The sequence below is a fragment of the Lepidochelys kempii genome, chromosome 25 (genome assembly GCF_965140285.1).
Source record: "Lepidochelys kempii isolate rLepKem1 chromosome 25, rLepKem1.hap1, whole genome shotgun sequence".
NCBI lineage: Eukaryota > Metazoa > Chordata > Testudines > Cheloniidae > Lepidochelys > Lepidochelys kempii.
This window is the reverse complement of record NC_136404.1, coordinates 12377923-12390683: the sequence shown is the minus strand read 5'-3', so window position 1 is coordinate 12390683 and position 12761 is coordinate 12377923. Positions and strand designations below refer to the sequence as shown.

Here is a 12761-nt window from a genome sequence, read left to right as displayed (position 1 = left end):
GGGCGCTAGACTGAAAGAACCACAGCCATGCTGCTAAGAGACGCACGTGCAACAAGTACACCAAAACCCTTGCAACGAAACACACACATGCAGCATAACACCTTCTTACCTTCTGGCTTTATCTTAAACAATGCAACGTGAATGGGCCTACGAGAAAATCTTGTGATGGGGGAGAGCACACAGCACCCTTTTACAAAGCACTGTGTCCCCTTTCCCACTGTCCCAGCCCAGCTTCACTGGCTAGTGAAGACTATGTCATGGCCCCACCCTTTCCCTGTTGAGTTTCTAGTGCCACTCCTGGAGCTGCTGTCCCCCCAGTCCTTGCACAGCAAGAACACAGGAAGATAGGTTTGTCAACCACAACGGAGGGGAGATTCCTATTACCATCTTTCCCATGACCTCTGCATACTTGCTGGTGTGGGCACAGTCCTGTCATTCCTAGGCAATTCCTCTGAGCACAGCACATGATATATCTGGCTTAATTTGCCTGAAACACTCCATCCCATTAGCAGGTGTAGATCCCACTGAGAAAGAGTTAGTGGGTTTTTTGCTCACTCAGTGAGGTTAAAAGGGAGGTGGTAGTGGCTCTTTGGGGAGAGAGGATCTAGGGTGTGGGCTGAGCAGTCTGCAGGAAGGAGCCCTAGGAACAGCTACAAATGGAGAGAAGGCTTGAGCTGGACTTTGCTATGTTATTGTTGATAAAGAGTTGGACTCTGTTACATACAGTGTAGACTGCATTTGGAGAGCAGTTTGGGAAAGGTGCTTGTTCACAGCATCCCACTCAGCTGTTCCATATTTAGAGTGCTCGGTATTTCTCATGTAGGTTCAGCTTCCCCTGCTAAACTTTCTCAATTTATTCGCTGCATATTAGCAGGTAAACTCCAGTCCCGCTGAATGGCTGAGGGAAAAAATCACTCAGATGGCTGCAGATGTAAATGTCCCTCTCGGAAATGAAACTGAAGAGAAATCAGATGATTTGTTATTTCCCCAACAAATGTAACAAGTTGCTTTCAGGATCAGGCAAAACAGCACTGCCTGGGTCCAAACCACGTGAATTTCCTCAGAATCTGTGCTAGAGCTGTATCTGATCACAAATGGCCATTGTCCCGTTTGGAAGCTAAAAACAACCATGGACATTTTGCAGCATTTGCCAGGGGCCAGAATGTCCCCGCTCTGCTGATATGGAATGGTGACACTGGGCCAAATTTTGCAGTCAATTACACTGATGCAACTCTGTTGACTTCAAGGGAGCGATCTTGATGTAACCAAGAGCAGAATTCAGCCCTTTTTTCCCCTCCTAAGGCAGAATTCAGGTCATAATGTTTATGATAAGGCAAAGTACCAATGACACAGCTGAAAAACATCAGAGGGGCAGAAAGCTATTCAAGTTTCCCTAGGCTTCCATCATGGCATACCCCCATCTTGGGCAGAGTTGTTGTATTCTACCCACCTTTAGCTGCTTTTTGTGTTAGCTGATGCTGAGAAAATGTTGAGGTGTAAGAATCCAGTGCAGACACTTGACACTTCTCTGCCGCCCGCAGGATCTGCATTTGTATTCTCCCCAGTCCTGCAACACTTTCCAAATGTTTTGTTAAGTTAATTTGTAGCTGCAGCCACTTGTGAATCTTTTCCCAGATTATTTGATCTGTAACTGAGCTAACATGAAGAGTAACTATTGTTCTTGGACAATGTTCTCCAGGAGCAGAGTGTCTCTCATGTGTTTAATGTGTGCCCACCCTGTAACCCAGCAAGAAGTCCCACAGCTCCCCACAATGATACTGTCAAAATACCATGACAATCAAAAGAATTTCCACACCAGCAAAACGATCAAACCAGTCCCTGGGAGACCATTCCAGCCGGGCAGCCTACTGGCAGAGGAATGCTGTTATTGTCACACAGGATCAGATCAGTAGCCCATGTAGACTCGTGTCCAGTGGGTATGCCCACACTGCAATCAGAGGTGTGACGGCTGCATGTGTAGACATACCCAAGTTAGCTTTAATCTAGTTTGCTTAAGTCAAAATAACAGTGAGGCATTGACTGTACAGACCTGCCTGGAACCCAGGGTATGTACCCAAGCAGCTAGCCCATGCTGCCAGGTGTGCTGCTGAGGCTTCACCGCTATTGTTACTCAAGCTAGATCTCCCCGAGCTCGCTTTGATCTATCTCCGGGTGCTGCAGTCACATCTCTAAGTGCAGCTCAGACACTCCCTGTGTCTGACAGTGCCCAGTGTCAATTGCTTGAGAGGAAGGTGCAAGAAACCTATTCCGCAGTGGACAACTATGGAATAATCTATCCTGAGTTGAAGTTTCTTCCTAACCCTGTTCGTGATGGGCTTCTGCCCTGAAGCAGGAGGGTTTACATCCTTCATTTATATTTCACCCTGTCTAATGTAGCTGTGGATGTTATCACTCGCCATTTAGAGCTCCATTCCTTTCTCTAAATCCTCCCAAGCGCCTGGCTTCAATAATATCTTGCAGCAGTGAGTTCCATGGGATATTTTTGTGGCGGTGGGAGAAGCATGGCCTTTCATCACTTTGAGCTAAGTTGCTGTACCAGACTTCTGCTGTGCCGCACTGTCCCCTTTCCATCAGTGCTCTGAGATCTGCAGATGGAGGGGACAACACAAATGCAAAGTTTTGTGATCAGGCTTGTTCCTGATCCTACAAATTGCTCCACTCCTCTTGAAATCAGGGAGACATTCAGCACTCCGGAGGAGGGCATGGGGTCAGCATTATGTCCCCTGGGAACTCCTAGGGAGTTGCTAAAGGGCGATGCCAGGGAAAGTTATTGCTTCCCAACCATCTGGCTTCACAGCTCCAACCAGCTGCTGGGAGGGATGTTACTGGGGCTATTCTTGCTATTGAAAGACTCTCAGCCTAGTCTGGTGTTCGCAAGGTCAATGAGAGACGCTCGTTGACTTCAGTAGGCATTGGATCGAGCTCTATTAGGAACCAGTCTAGCAACTTGATCGCACGGGCGCATAGGGTGCAACCCCACGGAGTCCCATTGACCTCAATGGGGCTCTGTACCAGTGCCAGGGTTTACCCCTGGGGATCAGCTGGCAGGATCAGTGCTTTGGCTTGCATTTGCATTGTTATCACCCACCTGCACAACCAGGCACTTGAGCAGATGATGTAGCCCCAAGTTAGCAGGAGTGGATTTACCATTAGAATCCATATGAGGCTGAGCTGGTTAGGAAATCTGGGACTCCCCCCGTATAAACCAAAACTTTACAACTCAGTGCTTTTTGCACGTATGGAACTATTCAGTATATTAGGTGCTCCATTGATAGAGAAAGGGAAAGATGACATTTGGGGCAATTCTTCTCATGTTCTGTTTTATTCTGTGCAACAAATGAAATCCCCTTTTCCCTGAATTTTGTCTAACTATGGATCTCGTTATGGATTAGGATGCACACTGTATCAGCTCTCTAGTTCTGTTCAGCTATGCAGAGCCCTGTGTGGCCATGCCTTCTGTGCCCACCTATCCTGCACAACTTCGCTACAGGGGTATAAGTCTTTGTATTGGCCCTCCATACCTGTGTATATTGCATCTTAGCATTTTGACAGTGCCACGGGTACAACAGACAAATTGTGCTAAGCAAATGATCCCGGGCCCCAGAAAGCTTTCACACTCAATGCACAGGCCGGTCCAATGCAACACAAACCAAACACAGCACTCACTGTGAGAGGAGAGAGGGTCTTGTGGTTGAGGCTGGGCTGGACTGGGAACCAGGCAAGTGGGGTTCAATTTCAGGCTCTGCCAGAGGTGACCCTGGGCCAAGATTTTCAAAAGCGACTAGCAGTTTTGAGTGCCTACCTTAAAACACCTTCAAGGATGCTGATTTTCACAGGGCCAGTGCTAGGCCCCTTCTAAAAAGCAGGCCCTTTCAAAGGCATCTCCTGCAGGGCATCCAAAATCACTCATTACCTTTGAAAATCTTGGCCTGAGTCTCCGAGCCTCAGTTTCCCATCTGTAAAATGGGGCGCAGTGATCCTGCCTTGGTCTGGCTTGTCTATTTGGACTGTGAACTCTGCAGGGCAGAGACTCTCACTCTCTGTAGGCCAGGTGCAAAGGGGAATCTAGGCACTGCCGCAATACTAAGAGTGGCATGTGCATGAAAGTGCTGGCTGGACAGCCCAGGACACCGAAGGAGCCAGCTGGAGCTATGCGGCTCTAAACCAGCTGAGCATCTGGCCTGAGGCCTGTCTGGATCCCTAGAACAGGGGTTGCTTGTACTACTAATTACCCCCCATCTCCCTCCACTTCTGTGCCTCAGTCTTCTTCTATAGCCTAGAGAATTTTTCAAAGCAGGGTCTGATCCTAGTAGCTAAAATGCTTCACGAAGCCCGAGATTACTTGGAGAGTTTCCCATTCCACAGCCCAACAGAAGCTCTGCAGTGACTCTTTTCAGTGGAAGAGGCAAAACATAACACAGAGGTCCAGGTCTGGTTTCCTTGAGCTTCTGCCTCCGGGTTGTGCTTCGCAGTGTAGCCTCGAGGGCTCCGCACAGCCACATTAAACATGAATTAGCCGTTTGTTTGAACATGGCAGCAGCTTTAATTTTTCTTTGTCAATATCAGTGTGTCCTTTGCATTCATGCAGCTCTGGGTGGCGGCTGGATTGCAGCCTTCCAATTTCCCATCATTTCCACTGATGCTGTTTTCATTAGAATCTCTATTAACTTTCCCTCCCCCTCCTTCCCCATCAGCATGATTCTAGATACATTTATTCCTTTACCAGCTTTCCAAAGGGGGGCAGGGGAAGGAAAGGTTAAAAGATATAATTTCCTGCTCTTATTTCTCCTCCGTTTAAAGCTGCTTTGCATGATAGGCCATCTCCTCTCTGCCTTTCTCATACAGGGTGGTGCACAGTGTGTTTCCTTGTATTATGATGTGTGCTGGTGCCAGGATGGGGATTCACCCCTAGGAGAAACCAAGCACTGATTCTGCCTGTGCTATCACCCTGCACTGCTTCTCCCCCGACTCAGAGTCACCCTTCTCCCCCGACTCAGAGTCAGGCTGAGATGGAACTGAGAATGGAAACGGCTGCAAGAGCCGGAGACCTGTCTACACTAGGACCCCACCTCTACGAACACTGGTGCAGCTGACCCAGTGGTAGCAATGATGGGACTTTAGGGCCTGATTTAACCATTGCGTTCAAAGGGCTCCAGATCAGACCCTTATTAGAAAAATATTCCCTGGTGCTTTAGGGTTGGTCGCCTAAAACAAGACTGAGGCACCATAGAGGAAGGAGATATAGGGACAGCAGCAAAGGTAACCCCCTTATTATGCAGACACAGGGTTTAGGCCAGGTCCTTGGCTGGTACAAATCCGCACAGATCCATGAGAGTCAGTGTATGGCAATTTACCCCAGTTGGGTATCTGACCCAGTTTTCAAAAGAAACGAGTGATTTTAACACTTCTCTGGTTGGGCCCTCAAAAGCTCACATACACACACACACACACACACACACAATCACAAGGTCAGTGCTAAAAATATTGGTCCTAAAGTTCAATAATTAAAAATAAATTAAAAACCCACTTACTCCTCTTCTCCCTTCCTCCCCCCTCACCCCCCAAGCCTATTCTAGGTGGATGATGTCTATGTATCCAACAGCTGCCAGAAGAGATAACAGGGGAAATAATGTCAAGATTGGTTTCAGAGTAACAGCCGTGTTAGTCTGTATTCGCAAAAAGAAAAGGAGGACTTGTGGCACCTTAGAGACTAACCAATTTATTTGAGCATAAACTTCACTTCATCGGATGCATATCAAGATTGTCACCTGTTGAAAACACACGCACACACCAGTCCTCTCCACCTCCACCCCCACCCCCAAATGATACAGGATTATTTGCAATGCAGGAGAATGCACAAAGCAGAATGTTCAGTTTCCTTCAAGTGTTCCAGAGATTCCCAGTGAAACGTGAGACCCCCCCCCTTGTTGTAAATGCTCTGGATTGGAGAAATAGACCCTAATTTATAAGACTGGTGTTTGCCTCCCTGTTGTATTTTGCGTTTGGCCTCTGTGTCTCCTGTTGTTGTTTCCACTGGGGCAATCAGATTGCAAGATAGGGGTCAAATGCCTGATCTGGGAGCATTTCACACCTGCTTTGCACATGTTTGAGGGGTATAAACAACAGCACAACACAGGAGAATGGAGAAGCTGTCCCAGGAATGCTACATTATCATGGGGATCCACAAGATCCCAGGCCAGGGATTAGCTGTGCAGGTAAGTGTTTTGGTTTTTTGGTTTTTCGTTCCTGGAGACACTACAATACCAGGTCAATGCATGGGGTGGACAAAGCAAGCTCCTATTCCAGCCCCCTGTTTCAAAAATCAATTTAATATACAGTCCTCAAATAAAGGACATATCAGATATTAAACTGATAAGAACAGAGACGACACTTTGATCTTAGCTTGCTTGTGGCTACCTGTGCTCAGGCAGAGGAACAATGCAATGGTGGAATTTAAAAAACTTCCACATGGGGCCCAATTTTGGGGCTGCAGTTGGAAGAGCGTGTAAAGGGTCCTTTCTGCCTGGATTTACAGGAAGCTGGTGATCTGATTGCATCAGCTAAGGAGGGGGAGCTGTGAACAGCGCTGCTTACCCAAGTCAGAGAGAAAATGGAGAGCCGGGCTCCCCCCTGCTGCCTCCTTGAACCCCGTCCCTGTCCCATGTTAAGCCTCCAGCGTCTGTCCCCTACACCTGGATTCTGCCAAGAACCCTCCACCGAGTATGGGGATCTGGGATGTGTGGCTGGAGAGGACGTGCCGGGGGTGGGGGAGGACGACATCACCCTCCCCCACACCCGACGGAAAGCAGCCAAAATCTCAATGCAGCCTAAAATGTATTAACATTTTCCAACCTCCATCCATACTGTGGAAACACGCTCCCCCCTTAAATGGGGTTGCTGGGACCTCTTGTGCACCATCAGAGAGCCAGAGGCATCAGGGCTGGCAGGAAGGTCCATGCCTCTGTGATTCCCCCAGGATGTGGGAGTTCTGGGCAGAGCTGCTGCCCCTGCATGGGGGTGGGGACAGTCCAGGCTCAACAAGGAATTTATGGATTGACTCGCGCCCTTTCGACTCCGGAGCGGCGAGGCGCCATCGATCTGGCCCTGTGCTTGTTCTTTAACGTGTTGTTTTGCCTAGCTTTAATTTAAGAACTGAATTCAAATACCACAGAGGACAGATCAATGCCTTTTTCATAACTCAGCAGTGACAACGCTCAAGCTTTTCATATGTAAAACTACAGGAAGCAATCTGCCTGGCCCCAAGACATACCAAAGATGGAATTCAGCTGAGAATTCATTTTCTCCCTTAGAATCATAGAATATCAGGGTTGGAAGGGACCTCAGGAGGTCATCTAGTCCAACCCCTTCCTCCCCCCCTCCCCTCCCGCCTGGAAACCCTGATCACCGTTATCTGCTGGGCATGCAACTCACTGCTCTTTGCACAGAAGCATGTTTTATCCACCCTTGGGTTCTCTGCAGTAGTTCTCATATGGGTTAATAGCTACAATGACAACAGGTGGGAAAGGAAGCTCAGAACAATGTAGGATTCAGCATGGACCCAGGAACCAAAATTCTAAAGCAAGGGGTTCTCACCTTTTTCTTTCGGAGACCCCTCCAACAGGCTCATCCAACAGGCCCGCCTGTGCCACAACTGTTTTTCTGCATCTCCGGTAGATTAAAAGCCAGGGCTGGCGTTAGGTTGGAGCAAGCAGGGTAATTGCCCAGGGCCCCACACCATAGGGAGCCCCAAGAAGCAGTGGGGATCAGGCTTCAGCTTTCAGCCATAGGCCCCAGAGAGTCTAATGCCGACCCTGCTCTCTGGTTTATTTTGGCGGGCCCCCTGAAACCTGCTCATGGGCCCCCAGGCGGCCCCGGATCCCTGGTTGAGAACCACTCCCTTATATGATTCCATCGCTGTAATATATAAGTACTTGTCTCTTCCATTTTCCTGAGCTAAGTTTCCATATGTAATATCCTGGGGACCTCCCTTCTGTGTTCCTGACCAGGACATTGGCTCAACCAGCAAAGAGATTGTCTTAGAGAATCCGTTTCAAGTTTAACCTCAAGTCCAGTGCAGGTTGGGCCAGGACTCAGGGAATTCATTGAGAATGGGACACCTGTGTGGTGCAGATATAGGGTGTGATTTTCACCTGGCTGATTTTCACAATGTGACTGACATACACACACACACCCACACACAACACCACTACCCCGTAAACAGTTTCGTCTCACTTTGGAGGACCCACAAGACATCGCGGATTGAAACATGTTGTTGTGACAAACCTGAAATGTTTTGTTCTGATTTTGGCTTTTTTTCATTTTATATTTCAATGCACCATAAAAAAATGAAAATGAAGAGCCACTTCAAAACTGAACATTGAAACGTTCCATTCCAAAAAGGTCGGAATTGAATGTTTCAGCCTCGTGGAAACGCTTTCTTTCCATTTTCATTTCAAAATGCATTGTTTGTCACAGGCGACGTGTCTTCAGGAAACATTTCACTTTTGATGCATCAGCATTTTTCAAAGGCAAAAGCATCGTGGCGGAAAATTTCCAACCAGCTCTGCGTTTTGCACCCACGCTGCACGCCGTTGTGCCAGCAAAAATGATTTGCACCAGATGAAGGGTAACAGAGAATTAGGCCAATAAGATTTTAAACAGCAATATACCACTCATCTATGTACAAGCTTTTACAAGCTCTATTTACTTTACATTTCCCTTCAAACATCTCCTTCAGCCGCAAAGTATACAATGATGTGTTGATTGGTCACCAGGGCAAACTCCTTTTCCTTCAAGAATATAGTGCATCAGGATATTTGAGCTTCCTAATTAAAAATATGTTTGAGAATTGAATTGTAAATGAATCAATTTCTCCTTTAACTCCCCTCCCCCCAAAAAACCTGGTCAAGCAAGACCAAAATGGGTATTGTTAATAATTGCTATTTCTATTTCTCCGATGTCTGATCAAAAGATTTGATTGCATGACAAATGAGCAAATTACTGTAAAATATTATACACCCCTCCAGAACACTGATGCATGAGATACAGTAACTAGAGTAATGCTGCTGTGATGTTTGCCACATGACACAGTTTTGAACGGCTGTGTAACAAATTCAAGAAAAATAGGGGTCTTGGACAGAGGGTGAGGAAACTAGATATAGCAAAGACAGCTATTAGGGACTGGAACAAAATAAGCCAGCCCCATTTTGCAACAGGCACTGATACATAAGAGCATGCCAGGTTATAGGGATTAGGGAGAGGCTGTGTAGATCCCAGCATGGAATTCTGCATTAGAAGTGGCATTCACCTCTGGATGTAGGGTCCATGGAAGAGCAAAACTGGGCAGTTTCCAGTGCAGAGAGGGTGAGAGGCTGCGGAGCAAGCACCGCAGGATCTTATACTCTGCCCTCAGGAGAGCTCTGCATCACCTTTGCATAACTTAACTTGGGGAGGGGCAGTTCAGGGACAGGCAGGGGATTTGGACACTGGGTCCACGATTATGTGGCCACTGACTCCTTAGATACAGGGTGCACCTGGGTTGCAGCCACTCGTCTGTCCCAGGGACTGGAGCCTGGAGCAGCAGCTTGGAGTAGCAGCTGTAAAAGGGGCTTTGGAGCCCTGCTGGTGGGTTGGGCTCCATCCACCACAGCCTTAGTTAGGTTCTACACACAAACCCTCTCCTCGGAAAGTTTTGAGCCATATTCAGAAAAGCTCGCCATTCTGCTTCTTCCATCACCATTGGGGAGAAGCTAGGAAGTTACTGTCTTCTGCATACAAGGTAATGTCTCTACTGTATCAAACTGAAGCCAGTACTGAAGCCAAGTGCCACTTATGTTGGGCAAAATTCCCTAGTCAGTCATTTCTCAGACAAACCTGCCTTTGGACCAAATCCTGAGAGATGCTGGGCACTTGCAACTTCTGTTGGATCAGTTATCCAGCCTGACCTGTGGGTGACTGCAAGCATGAATTTGTCACACAAACAAGAGGCACAATGGACCAGGTTCTCTGTTGCCTGGGTCCTTGTGTGGTCAATTACACCACTGCAAAGGGAGTGCAAAATACTACAGTTCTGGTGTAGTAGCATCTTACACACGTGTAACTGACCACACAAATATAGGGCAATGAAGAATCTGACCCAATCACTATATAAATTACCATCACCCACATGGAGAGCTGGCTCTAAATCCCCACTCCTTCATCGCCAAGCGCGTACCCCTCTACCGCCTGAATGAAGAAAGAACTTAAAGAGTTTGCAGAAGCAGGTCCCTTAGCTGCTCTGTATGCCGGCCACTAGAGGGCAGAGTCACTCATCCACCATGCTAGTACATTCCACGCAATCACTTAGGGTTTTCCCCCTCTGAGTAAGGACTTTACAATTTGGCAGGGCTGATGCTCCATTGCCCTGCACCCTTCTGAGCTATATACTCCAGGGCAAAATGCACCATTCTGACTGGCACTGAAATGTGACTAGAACTGGGCAAGAAAAGGTTTTCCTGAGCTGTGAGAATTTTTGAGATAGCGAAAAACTTTTCTGCCCCAAAGCAGGATGAAAAGTCAAACTCTTGAACATTTTTGTGAACGGATAATCCCCAAAATGTTTTGCATCTAGTCAATCAAAATGATTCATTTAGATAATGATGAAACAATTTGTTTTGATTTTGACCTTTTAAAATATATATTAACCTTATTTGTAGTATAAATTAACAACTTTTTTTTTTGAAACAAAGTTGTTTTGTAGTTGAAAAACTAACATTTTCATGTTTAAAATGTCAAAACATCCCATTCTGACAATTAAAACAAATCCAAACTCTTTTAACTGGGAGATTTGTCAAAATCGACCCTTTCCCAAAATTAGTGTCCATTTGGAGAATTTGGCATTTGCCAGCAAACTAATGTTGAGTTAGAAATGTTTCAACCAGCAATATGTACGACTACACTTGTGCGGTGCAACAATTAGTTGAACCCAGGGTATCTAAGTTCAGACACACATCTTTACACCTCTAATGCTCCTAATCTATTTCCATATCCTCAGAGATAAGAACGTTTAAGTTAAAAACATATTTATAAAGTTCCCGACACAATTATAAGTACTGTGCAGTGCTTGTATCTCTTTGGAGCTGAAATAAAGCAAGCCGGTGCTTCAAGGTAAACATACCTACCTAGCTTATTAATCATATCAGTCCCTCCACGCTCTCTGACAGCTTTGATGTGTGTTTGTATTTCTTCTTCTATTGAGAAACCCAGAGCAGATTCAACACCCACAATTTGTTTTCAAGGCTGTAGCAATGGCAACCTCTTGACTGCACAAAAGATATCTATATCTATATCTATATGGCAATGGATGGCATTGAAGTGGCAATGTATTCTGGATCTAGGGCTGCTGCCCTGGCAATTAGTTGTCTTTTTGTTGCATATGATCTGTTTGGAGGAGACTAATCGACATATGTTCTCATGGATGGAGAACTATCTAGCGAAGTTGGCAGGTGAAAAGAGCCCATCAGAAATGCTCTTGGTAAAACTCTCCTCCATCTCTTTGATAAATAAGGACTGAGATGCTGGATTTTGCATCGAAGTCAGTGGAAATTTTCGCCCGAGTTAAGCAATGAGTAAACACTGAGTAAAGGCCTCGGGACTGATCCCAAATATTATGCTGATCATTTATAATTTTTATTATAGTACTGCGTAGGGAGCCTTATTCGTGACAACTCTTGACAGTGGCTAGGCAGCTGGTGTGCTGAGATCGCTGCCTGTCTTGCTGACCAGTATTATCTCATTGTTTCCTTGTGCTCCCTCCTCTGTCTGTCTGCATCCACCTGTTGTCTCTTGTCTTATACTCAGGGCATGTCTAAACACAGGTGTTGTACCATTTTAACGATAGCAGTAGAATTAAAGTGCTACATACAACCCTGCCAGTGCGGATGCACTTATACTGGTATAAATGTGCTTATAACAGCATAGATAGTTCTGATAGGGAAGGGGAATAATCCCCATAAGTATGAGACAGCTTTATACTAGTTTGATTGATTCCACACTAGGGATCGTCCTGGTATAGTTATGAAGAAATCACAGTCCCATCCAACATAGTTATACTGTTATGAAAACTGCATGTACACTTGGACTTAAATGTTAAGCTGTTTGAGGGAGGAATTTCTCTTTGTTCTGTGTTTGTACACCACCTAGCACAGGCGGTTCTGGTCCATGACTGAGGCTCTTAGTTGCTACTGCAATAGAAATGAATGAATAATAACTGTAATAATTCATTAAGGGATCAGGGCCTCTGGTTCCAGGCACTTTAAATCTGGGAAAAACAGAGTTTCTGCCTCATAGAGCCCACAAGCTAGGGAGGGTTATGGCAAGATGACAGGTAGGCAGTCAAACTGAATCATGTTCTTAAGTGTCACCCAAGTGTCACGAAGTGTGGGGGAGTCAGGGCCCTGCACCCCCCACTTCCTGCGATTCACCGTGACTCTCAGCCAGCCAGTGAAACAGAAGGTTTATTAGACGACAGGAACACAGTCCAAAAGAGAGCTTGTAGATACAGGAAACAGGACCCCTCAGTTCGGTCCATCTTGGGGGGTAGGGAGCCCAACCCCGGTTCTGGCCTCCCTCCATTTCCCCAGCCAGCTCCCAACTGAAAACCCCCTGCAGCCGTCTCACTTGGCCATTCCCCCCCCCCCCCAGCTCCTCCTCCAGCCTTTGTCCAGCTTCCTGGGTAGAAGGTGTCACCTGGCCTCGACCCC

The 12761-nt window shown here is 46.6% G+C and overlaps 1 pseudogene; it reads right to left on the bottom strand.

Moving 5' to 3' along the window:
- Positions 1-6251: 6251 nt before the first annotated feature.
- LOC140903428 (U2 spliceosomal RNA) lies at positions 6252-6461 on the bottom strand (annotated as a pseudogene).
- Between the last annotated feature and the right edge of the window lie 6300 nt (positions 6462-12761).